Source organism: Oncorhynchus nerka, linkage group LG22 (genome assembly GCF_034236695.1).
Source record: "Oncorhynchus nerka isolate Pitt River linkage group LG22, Oner_Uvic_2.0, whole genome shotgun sequence".
NCBI classification, from domain to species: Eukaryota; Metazoa; Chordata; class Actinopteri; order Salmoniformes; family Salmonidae; genus Oncorhynchus; species Oncorhynchus nerka.
Window position 1 is genome coordinate 19,987,879 of NC_088417.1, and position 11,828 is coordinate 19,999,706.

An 11,828-nucleotide genomic window follows, 5' to 3' on the forward strand; every position below is an offset into this window, starting at 1 on the left:
TACATAATACTTAGAATCTTGAAAGTGTGTGCTAAACTAGGGGGTGATGATAGTTCTAAGGCTGGTTTCTTTTTTACAGCAATTATTTAAATTGTTATCTAAATTATTTTTAAACAACCCTTTACTTTGGTTTGATATCGTTCTATTAGTAGCAGAACACATACATTTGTGTAATTTGTTTAGACAATTACCATTTGGTTGCACGAATGGGCTGTGATCCATCTTCAGTACCTCATGGGCTGTTCCGCTATTCAAAATTAAAAGCGGGAGGAAGTAAAAGCAAAAAGAGTTGTACCTCATGGACTGTTCCGCTATTCAAAATTAAAAGCGGGAGGAAGTAGAAGCAAACAGAGTTGTACCTCATGGGCTGTTCCGCTATTCAAAATTAAAAGCGGGAGGAAGTAGAAGCAAACAGAGTTGTACCTCATGGACTGTTCCGCTATTCAAAATGAAAAGCGGGAGGAAGTAGAAGCGAACAGAGTTAAATTAACTGAATGTACAATATAATTTCTTAGCAAGTTAGTGAATATATGGGTGTATGTGTGTTTAAGTTACTTAAATAATGGTCACAATGTTAGCTAGCTAATGTTATAATTTGCCTTGTCTTGTCTGAAAAATGTGTGCTCCTTTCCTAGCTAAAGTCCTTTTGCTAACGTCAGCTAACAAGTTGTCAAGCTAGCTATCAGCTGTAGCTCAGCCACTTAGATATTTTTTTTTTTTAGCTAGCTATACTTTTTGGCTAAGCTGATGAATAGTATCATACAGCCAGTTGATCCTATCTGCTACTGAGGTCAGGATTGTTGTTTTGGGGCTGCTGGTAGCCTAGTGGTTAGAGCGTTGGGTCAGTAACCGAAAGGTTGCTGGATGGAATCCCCAGCTGACAAGGTAAATCTATCGTTCTGCCCCTGAACAAGGCAGTTAACCCACTGTTCACCGGTAGGCCGTCATTGTAAATAAGAATTTGTTCTTAACTGACTTGCCTAGTTAAGTAAAAAATAAATAACAACATGTCTGAAGTCTCTCCTGCTGGCCATCCACCAGTACAGAGACAATAGGACGGCCCATAACACTGCCCTATTGCAGAAACAAGTGGAGGTCAGTTTCAACATGTCTACACTGTGGCGAAGCACACAAAATGGAAGATATGAATCAAGGTGTGTAGGAGCTGTCAGGACTGCAGCGCGATTGTCTGTTGTCATCGGGCCAGGTGCTGCCCAGTGAGTGTGTCAGTGGAGCTGGCAGGAGACCCCAATACTATCCCTGCACTCACAGGAACCATCATCTCTCTACTGGTCCAACTTGGTTCTGATGAGTTCCCAATGCATTTCTGTCCTATAATGTCTTGACAAATGATTGATCTTGTCTTACAGCTATACTAAGATGTGTGTGTGTGTTCTCTCTCCCAGCCTGTGTTGATGAAAGCAGAGATGTTCTCCAGAGCAGTTATAACCTGACCAGCACTCTGGCCTCCATCATCCACTGCCACAGTGGCACCCCCAGGGAGCTGTTGGTACTACAGGTAAGACAACAGTCACCGAAATGACATAAAGAGACTAAACCAGTGGTCATGAACCCTGGTCTTGGAGAATGATGGAGCTACACAAAGCTAAAGCTCTGGTGAGGAACATGGCTGTAAGATGTAATGTGTTCAGATTTTGCTGTAGTAACTCTCTCTCTCTCTCTCTCTCTCTCTCTGTGTGTGTAGGATGTAATGTGTTCAGATTTTGCTGTAGTAGCTCTCTCTCTCTCTCTGTGTGTGTGTGTGTGTGTGTGTGTGTGTGTGTGTGTGTGTGTGTGTGTGTGTGTGTGTGTGTGTGTGTGTGTGTGTGTGTGTGTGTGTGTGTGTGTGTGTGTGTGTGTGTGTGTGTACAGGTGCTACAGAGGCTCACGTACAACACCCGGATAATCCACTGTGCCAACTAAATCTATGAACGCAGACTTTCTCATGACCAACATGTGAGATACCTCTCGACTCCTCTCCTCTTTTCCCTCCTCCTCCCCCTCCTCTTTTTCCACTCTACAGTATAGCAGATATGAATGTGTACATGAAAGTATTCATTTAGTCTCCTATGTCCCCCCCCCTTCCAGCCACTTCATCTTCTCTACAACTGTCTGTCCACCCTTTCTCTCTATTTTTGTAGTACTCATCCTCTCTTCTTCCTTCTCTTTTTCTCGCTACTCTTTGATGTAACAGATTGTTGTAATGTGAAGGAGTTCTACTGTACGTTGATTAACCTGTGTGTGGGTGGGTTCCTACGGAGTAATGTCAAGGCGTTCTACCGTACCCTGATTACCTTCCTGGCCGACAACAGTTTTGACGGTGGTGGTGTTCACTCTCTCCATACTGGTCAGCCTCACTCTCAATGAGGAGGTGGGGGAGTAGGTAACACACACATACACACCAATGTTTTCTCTGTGGTTCTGGTTGTGACTACTATCTCTCTGGTTTGTGTGTGTGTGTGTGTGTGTGTGTGTCAGCTATTCCATGCTAAGAACATCCACCTGACATTCCAGCTGATCTTCAACATCATCGTCAATGGCGATGGAACCCTAACCAGGAACCACTCTGTTGACCTACTGGTGGACCTACTGAGGAACCCCAAGATAGCTGACTACCTGACCAGGTACACACACAAACACACACATACTCACACACTTTAATAAAACAATAAAAGTGATGTTGTTTATGTCTCTCCCTCCTCTCTGTAGGTATGAACACTTCTCAGTGTGCGTGTCCCAGGTGTTGGGTCTGCTACATATCAAAGACCTGGACTCTGCTGCCAAGGTGTTGGAGCTGCTCCTGGCTCTGTGTGGTTGGTTAGGCCTAAGGTCTCTGCTGTGTGAGGTCGTGTTCCTTCCCGCCGCCCCACGGCTCCGAGCTGCAAGTCGCAGACAGGGCGGGCCTAGATACAGGCCAGAAAACAGAGCCGGGCTTAGCTCTCATCCAATGGCTACAGCTCTCTGGCTGACGGGGAGGAGTCATGCTGTCTACAGGCGCTGCAGCTGCTGACTGAACTACTGGAGGCACGGCAACCCAACGTGGACGTACAGAACTAAAAGTGGAAGCCTGCTCTACATAGCTTCATCATCCAGTCTAAATCGTTGATAACTCCTGTATGTACATCCAAAGTGATTTTTCTTTGTCCTTTCTTATGTGTTTCTCTTCAGGAGGGGTTGGGTTGAGGTTGTGTGCATGTGTTGGGCTTCGTTGAGTTGTTGGTTCCAATGGTGTTGGGTCTACAACAGGGACGGGACCCAGCCACACCAGACAGCCAGCTCAGAACACACTGCATACGCACCACACACACCACCAGCTTGCTACTAAATATCAATTACATGGGGGGACTGGTCTGTGTGTTGTGTGTGTGTGTGTGTGTGTGTGTGTGTGTGTGTGTGTGTGTGTGTGTGTGTGTGTGTGTGTGTGTGCGTGCGTGCGTGCGTGCGTGCGTGCGTGCGTGCGCGTGATCAGCCTTAATTCTTCCACTGCTGTGTAATGAGGATTGTGTGTAGCATGGTGTCTCGTCAGGTGAGCTCCCAGGTCTGTCTCTCTCAGGTTCAAATACTGCTCGCCTGTTGCCATAACAATGACCCCCTCACCAGCCACGACTGCAAATGCATCAACACAGGCATCAAGCATTCTCATACCAAAGAGATGGACTCAAAATTATGTGTGTGTGTGTGTTTCAGTCAAGTGTGTGGTGAGGCGGTGTTGAAGACTCTGGAGTTGATGAGTAAACTGAGACAGAAGGTGAAAGACATGGAGACCAGCTTCTACAGAATACTACAGGTACACACACACACACCTGTGGAGCTGAGCTAAATGATTGACACGTTAAATCTCTCTCCCTGTAGGACCAGAGGAGGGTCACAATCCTCTCTCTGGCTCTCACGTTCAATCACTAAGAACATGTTCAGACCGGGCTTCGTCTACTGTTTGAGGCCACGCCTCTCCCAGACTTTCCTTCACTAGCGTGAGGGACTGAACACAAACATAAACAAGCACAATTAAATCAAATGTTATTTGTCACATGCTTTGTAAACAACAGGTGTAGACTAACAGTGAAATGCTTACTTACAGGCCCTTCCCAACAATGTAGAGAGAAAGAAAATATAGAAAAGTAATAACATGTAATAATAAATAACTTGGCAATTTGTATTTATTATGGATCCCCATTAGCTGCTGCCAAGGCCCCTACTCTACTACCACATATCTACAACACAAAATCCATGTGTACGTACTAACTCATTCCTTGCCACCCATTCTGAAACTAACTGCAGCTCTTTGTTAAGTGTTGCAGTCATTTCAGTCGCTGTGGTAGCTGACGTGTATAGAGTTGAGTCATCCGCATACATAGACACACTGGCTTTACTCAAGACTATGATCGATAATGTCAAAAGTCGCACTGAAGTCTAACAAAATGTAAGTGCTGTGCTTGTTGAATGTCCTTCCCTATAAGCGTGCTGAAAGTCTGTTGTCAACTTGTTTACTGTAAAATAGCATTGTATCTGGTAAAACACAGTTCTTTCCAAAAGTTTACAAAGGGTTGGTAACAGGCTGATTGGTTGGCTATTTGAGCCAGTAAAGAGGGGAATAACTTTTGCTTCCCTCCAGGCCTGAGGGCACATACTTTCTAGTAGATTTAAATTAAATATATGGCAAATAGGATTGGCAATATCGTCCGCTATTATCCTCAGTAATTTTCCATCCAAGTTGTCAGACTCCGGTGGTTTGTCATTGTTGATAGACAACTATTTTTTCACCTCTTCCACACCTACTTTACGGAATTCAAAATTACAATGCTTGTCTTTCATAATTTGGTCAGATATACTTGGATGTGCAGTGTCAGCGTTTGTTGCTGGCATGTCATGCCTAAGTTTGCTAATCTTGCCAAAAAATCATTAAAGTAGTTGGCAATATCAGTGGGTTTTGTGATGAATGAGCAATCTGATTCAATGAATGATGGAGCGGAGTTTGCCTTTTTGCCCATAATTTCATTTAAGGTTCTCCAAAGCTTTTTACTATCATTCTTTGTCATTTATCTTTGTTTCATAGTGTAGTTTCTTCTTCCTTTTATTCAGTTTAGTCACATGATTTCTGAATTTGCAGTACGTTTGCCAATCGGCTGTACAGCCAGACCTATTTGCCATTTCTTTCGCGTCATCCCTCTCAACCATACCATTTTTAAATTCCTCATCAATCCACAGGGATTTAAGTTTCTACACTAATTTTCTCAATGTGTGCCTGCTTATTAGTAACTGGGGTAAGCAATTCCATAAATGTGGTAAGTGCAGCGTCTGGTTGCTCCTCATTACACACCACAGACCAACAATTCTTTACATCAACAATGGGAATCACTGCAAAACTTCTTGTATCATCCTCTTATACACTATATTAGGCCCATCCTTCGGATAATTGGTTTTCCTAGATATGGCTACTACATTGTGATCACTACATCTGATGGATCTGGATACTGCTTTCAAACAAATGTCTGCAGCATTAGTAAAGATGTGATCAATTGATGATTTAATTCCTGTGCTGTTTGTAACTACCCTGGTAGGTTGATTGATAACCTGAACCAGCTTGCAGGCATTAGTTACAGTTTGAAGCTTTATCTTGAGTGGGCAGCCTGATGAAAGCAAGTCAAAATTTTAATCACCCAGAAAATGTACCTCTCTGTTTATATCACATACATTATCAAGAATTTCACACTTTATCCAGATTACATTTACATTTACATTTAAGTAATTTAGCAGACGCTCTTATCCAGAGCGACTTACAAATTGGTGCATTCACCTTATGACATCCAGTGGAACAGTAGCGCATCTAAATCTTTTAAGGGGGGTGAGAGGGATTACTTTATCCTATCCTAGGTATTCCTTAAAGAGGTGGGGTTTCAGGTGTCTCCGGAAGGTGGTGATTGACTCCGCTGTCCTGGCGTCGTGAGGGAGTTTGTTCCACCATTGGGGGGCCAGAGCAGCGAACAGTTTTGACTGGGCTGGGCGGGAACTGTACTTCCTCAGTGGTAGGGAGGCGAGCAGGCCAGAGGTGGATGAACGCAGTGCCCTTGTTTGGGTGTAGGGCCTGATCAGAGCCTGGAGGTACTGAGGTGCCGTTCCCCTCACAGCTCCGTAGGCAAGCACCATGGTCTTGTAGCGGATGCGAGCTTCAACTGGAAGCCAGTGGAGAGAGCGGAGGAGCGGGGTGACGTGAGAGAACTTGGGAAGGTTGAACACCAGACGGGCTGCGGCGTTCTGGATGAGTTGTAGGGGTTTAATGGCACAGGCAGGGAGCCCAGCCAACAGCGAGTTGCAGTAATCCAGACGGGAGATGACGAGTGCCTGGATTAGGACCTGCGCCGCTTCCTGTGTGAGGCAGGGTCGTACTCTGCGGATGTTGTAGAGCATGAACCTACAGGAACGGGCCACCGCCTTGATGTTAGTTGAGAACGACAGGGTGTTGTCCAGGATCACGCCAAGGTTCTTAGCGCTCTGGGAGGAGGACACAATGGAGTTGTCAACCGTGATGGCGAGATCATGGAACGGGCAGTCCTTCCCCGGGAGGAAGAGCAGCTCCGTCTTGCCGAGGTTCAGCTTGAGGTGGTGATCCGTCATCCACACTGATAGATACTGATTGTTAGCACTTGGTGATCTATAGTAGCTTCCCACCAGAATGGGCTTTAGGTGAGGCAGATGAACCTGGAGCCAAAGTACTTCAATAGCATTTAACACGAGATCCTCTTTACAGAAATGTGGTTCTGAATATAAACAGCCACACCTCCACCTTGGGCATTTCTGTCTTCAGTGTAGATCTTATAACCATGTATTGCTACCACTGTATCATCAAAGGTATTATCTAAGTGAGTTTCAGAAATGGTCAGAATATGAATGTCATCTGTCATCTAGCAAATTATGGATTTCATGAATCGGGGGAAGAAGGCAGATGCGCCGAGAATGATTCTTCTTCTTTCTGGTTCCAACACACATCCATTTACACTCACCTGGAGTCCAACAATGAGCAGCCATATACGCTCACCTGGAGTCCAACAATGAGCGGCCATTTACGCTCACCTGGAGTCCAAAAATGAGCAGCCATTTACACTCACCTGGAGTCCAACAATGAGCAGCCATTTACGCTCACCTGGAGTCCAACAATGAGCAGCCATTTACACTCACCTGGAGTCCAACAATGAGCAGCCATTTACACTCACCTGGAGTCCAACAATGAGCAGCCATTTACACTCACCTGGAGTCCAACAATGAGCAGCCATTTACGCTCACCTGAGTCCAAAATGAGCAGCCATTTACACTCACCTGGAGTCCAACAATGAGCAGCCATTTACACTCACCTGGAGTCCAACAATGAGCAGCCATTTACACTCACCTGGAGTCCAACAATGAGCAGCCATTTACGCTCACCTGGAGTCCAAAAATGAGCAGCCATTTACACTCACCTGGAGTCCAACAATGAGCAGCCATTTACACTCACCTGGAGTCCAACAATGAGCAGCCATTTACGCTCACCTGGAGTCCAACAATGAGCAGCCATTTACACTCACCTGGAGTCCAACAATGAGCAGCCATTTATGCTCACCTGGAGTCGAACAATGAGCAGCCATTTATGCTCACCTGGAGTCCAACAATGAGCAGCCATTTATGCTCACCTGGAGTCCAACAATGAGCAGCCATTTACGCTCACCTGGAGTCCAACAATGAGCAGCCATTTACGCTCACCTGGAGTCCAACAATGAGCAGCCATTTATGCTCACCTGGAGTCCAACAATGAGCAGCCATTTATGCTCACCTGGAGTCCAACAATGAGCAGCCATTTATGCTCACCTGGAGTCCAACAATGAGCAGCCATTTACGCTCACCTGGAGTCCAACAATGAGCAGCCATTTACGCTCACCTGGAGTCCAACAATGAGCAGCCATTTATGCTCACCTGGAGTCCAACAATGAGCAGCCATTTACGCTCACCTGGAGTCCAACAATGAGCAGCCATTTACGCTCACCTGGAGTCCAACAATGAGCAGCCATTTTCCGACTCAAGCTAGTAGAGGGGTGCAGAGGCAGAAACTGATAATAGTCCAGGAAGGCCCCATTATGATCCTCTTGGATGTTTTGATAGGAATCATTTAAAGATGCCGATCCTTATTCAGTTCAAGGCGCTTGGTCAAAGTTTGTATTTCAAATCAAATCAAATCAAATGTATTTATATATTCCTTCGTACATCAGCTGATATCTCAAAGTGCTGTACAGAAACCCAGCCTAAAACCCCAAACAGCAAGCAATGCAGGTGTAGACGGTGTAGACGGTGGCTAGGAAAAACTCCCTAGAAAGGCCAAAACCTAGGAAGAAACCTAGAGAGGAACCAGGCTATGAGGGGTGGCCTCTTCTGGCTGTGCCGGGTGGAGATTATAACAGAACATGGCCTAGATGTTCAAATGTTAATAAATGACCAGCATGGTCAAATAATAATAATCACAGTAGTTGTCGAGGGTGAGGCAAGTCAGCACCTCAGGAGTAAATGTCAGTTGGCTTTTCATAGCCGATCATTAAGAGTATCTCTACCACTCCTGCTGTCTCTAGAGAGTTGAAAACAGCAGGTCTGGGACAGGTAGCACGTCCGGTGAACAGGTCAGGATTCCATAGCCGAGGCAGAACAGTTGAAACTGGAGAAGCAGCACGGCCAGGTGTTTCTTCATGAAGAATAATAATCCTTTCTTTAGCTGCATCAAGTTCAATTCCTTTTTTCACAATTTAAGGTATCCATCTTATCTTTCCCGGTGACTACTGCGAACATGTCGCAGATTATCCGCGAGTGCCCATCAGATTCAAAGGAGTTTTCACTGCTGAAAGCTGACAGTCCAAGGGAACAAACATTTGCCACGCCGCCGGGGACTTAGATGCACCCTCCATGGCCTTCCCTACCAGCGCCTCGCACAATTGTGTTGTCTGTCTAGTTGAATGTGAAGAGCGAGAGAGCAGGGAGGCAGGTGATGGCTGGGTCAGTTGTCAGTGACAGGTTGCCGGCTGTTCCTTGCTACGCACCTGCCTGGCTGCGTGTTAACGTTTGGTGTAGCCTCAGAGCTGTGTCGGGCATATCCCCAGTGTCTGTAGTCCTGGGGAATACACAACATACAGTTACAGCATGTACTGTCCAACAACTGGAGTCACACTCACACACTGGAAAAAAGCTATTTCCTTTAGTAGTTCTATAGAGAGCGTTGTATGTTGAGCTCTTGGTAGCCTGGCTCGGTTGTCGGTGTCCAGGTACTAAAGCGTCCACCGGGGTGAAAAAGTTAAGTGAGGAAAAAACTAAGATGTTGGAAGATGTGTAAAATGCAGCGTTTTGATTTAAAAGGTTATTTAAAGTTTTAAAAATGAAAAGTTTGGTAGGTATCAAGTCACAACAAGCAGCACAACAATGCGGAAGTGTGCCGTTTTCACACTGTACCTAGTCGATGTGCAGGGGTACGAGGTAATTGAGGTAGATATGTACATAAACCTAGGAATAAAGTGACAGAAAGTAAACAGTAGCAGCAGTGTATGTGACAAGTCAAAGTTTGTGCAAAAAGGATCCATGCAGATTGTCCTGGTAGCTATTTTGCTAACTATTAAACGAACCATTTAGCAGTCTTAGGGCTTCGGGGTAGAAGCTGTTCAGGGTCCTGTTGGTTCCAGATTTGGTCCATCGGTACTACTTGCTGTTCAGTAGCAGAGAGAACAGGGTATAACTTGGGTGGCTGGAGTCTGACAATTTTGAGAGTCTTCCTCTGACACCACCTGGTATATAAATCCTAGAAGGCAAGGAGCTCGGTCCCAGTGATGTAGTGCTCCGTCTGCACTACCCTCTGTAGCACCTTGCGGTTGGATGCCAAGCTTGATGGTTTGTCGGGCGGGAATAGCGGGATTTCTTTTAAGCTTCTGGGTCCCGCTCATTGAAAGTGGCAGTTCTACCCTTTAGCTCATTGCGGATGTTGCCTGTAATCCGTGGCTTCTGGTGGGGGTACGTAGTGTCACTGCGGGGACGACGTCGTCGATGCACTTTTTGATGAAGCCAGTGACTGATGTGGTGTACTCCTGTAGTCTACATATGCCCCTCAAAAAAAAAAGATGACATCAGATGAGAACCTCGGTGAATACCGGTAAACCTCTAATTTAGAAGTTATTTTCCCTGTAACAATTGCTTGTTTCTCCTTTCACATTTTTAAAACCCAAATGCCTCCATAGGCTTCCCTTACACTCGGCCTACTATAATGAATTCTAGTTTAACAGCAATACGTCATGTCTTTTTATCCTGGCGATTTTATTATACCATTACATTTTACATGTATTTATTTATTGTTGTTGTTGATGGAAAAAAATAACAGATTGCTTGTTTTTCGTCTATTAATAAAAATAAAAACAAACTGATTAGAATGATCCACACGGTCCTGGTTTTATTTACATTTACATTTAAGTCATTTAGCAGACGCTCTTATCCAGAGCGACTTACAAATTGGTGCATTCACCTTATGACATCCAGTGGAACAGCCACTTTACAATAGTGCATCTAAATCTTTTAAGGGGGGTGAGAAGGATTACTTTATCCTATCCTAGGTATTCCTTAAAGAGGTGGGGTTTCAGGTGTCTCTGGAAGGTGGTGATGGACTCCGCTGTCCTGGCGTCGTGAGGGAGTTTGTTCCACCATTGGGGGGCCAGAGCAGCGAACAGTTTTGACTGGGCTGAGCGGGAACTGTACTTCCTCAGTGGTAGGGAGGCGAGCAGGCCAGAGGTGGATGAACGCAGTGCCCTTGTTTGGGTGTAGGGCCTGATCAGAGCCTGGAGGTACTGAGGTGCCGTTCCCCTCACAGCTCCGTAGGCAAGCACCATGGTCTTGTAGCGGATGCGAGCTTCAACTGGAAGACAGTGGAGAGAGCGGAGGAGCGGGGTGAAGTGAGAGAACTTGGGAAGGTTGAACACCAGACGGGCTGCGGCGTTCTGGATGAGTTGTAGGGGTTTAATGGCACAGGCAGGGAGCCCAGCCAACAGCGAGTTGCAGTAATCCAGACGGGAGATGACAAGTGCCTGGATTAGGACCTGCGCCGCTTCCTGTGTGAGGCAGGGTCGTACTCTGCGGATGTTGTAGAGCATGAACCTACAGGAACGGGTGAGAACGTCCATGGTACACATGCAATGCAACTTCTGGAGAAGTGGCAATGCAATCTCTGGTTCCAATATATCATTGTTTTTATTTGGGAGCAGTATAAAGGTGAGTGGACATTCTCCCTTTATATTGGATCTGTCCAGCTACTGTGAAAAGTTTGGATGTGTTTAAAATCCTCCATGATTGCCCGCAGGGAGCAATTATGGTGCCTGTAAGTGTATTTAGGCATAGCATAGCCTATTTACAACAAGTTGTGTTGTTTAGACTTTGATTAGAATTATTATCTCTTTATCTTGCTTATTGACAATGTTTGGCATGTCCATGCTGTTACGCACACCTCTATGAAGACGGAACGCAACACCCTGCTACAACTAAACTCTCTGTGAAGCGAAAAAGGTATGGACTGTAGGTGCGAGTAAAAATGACAACAAGCAGAATGTGGTACCGTTTACAAGGACTTTATTCCTTTACACGGTAATATGGGGAAAAGGGGCTGGACGGAACCAAAGCAAAGAAAGTAAATCTCAAAACCCCCCCCTCTCCTATCTTACCTGCCTACCCACTACTTACCTAATTTAGCACCACCTGGTGCCCTAACCAAAATACAGGGGGTGGTCCGCCCAGGTCTTACCTAGTGTGCCTAGACAGCGAATATGCTACGGGTATATGTATGCCCGCGG

General features: G+C 45.6%; 1 pseudogene; it reads left to right on the plus strand.

Annotated features, from left to right (window-relative positions):
* The first annotated feature begins 1,144 nt into the window (after positions 1-1,144).
* Positions 1,145-5,812, plus strand: LOC135563696 (protein CIP2A homolog; annotated as a pseudogene).
* The last annotated feature ends 6,016 nt before the right edge of the window (positions 5,813-11,828 follow it).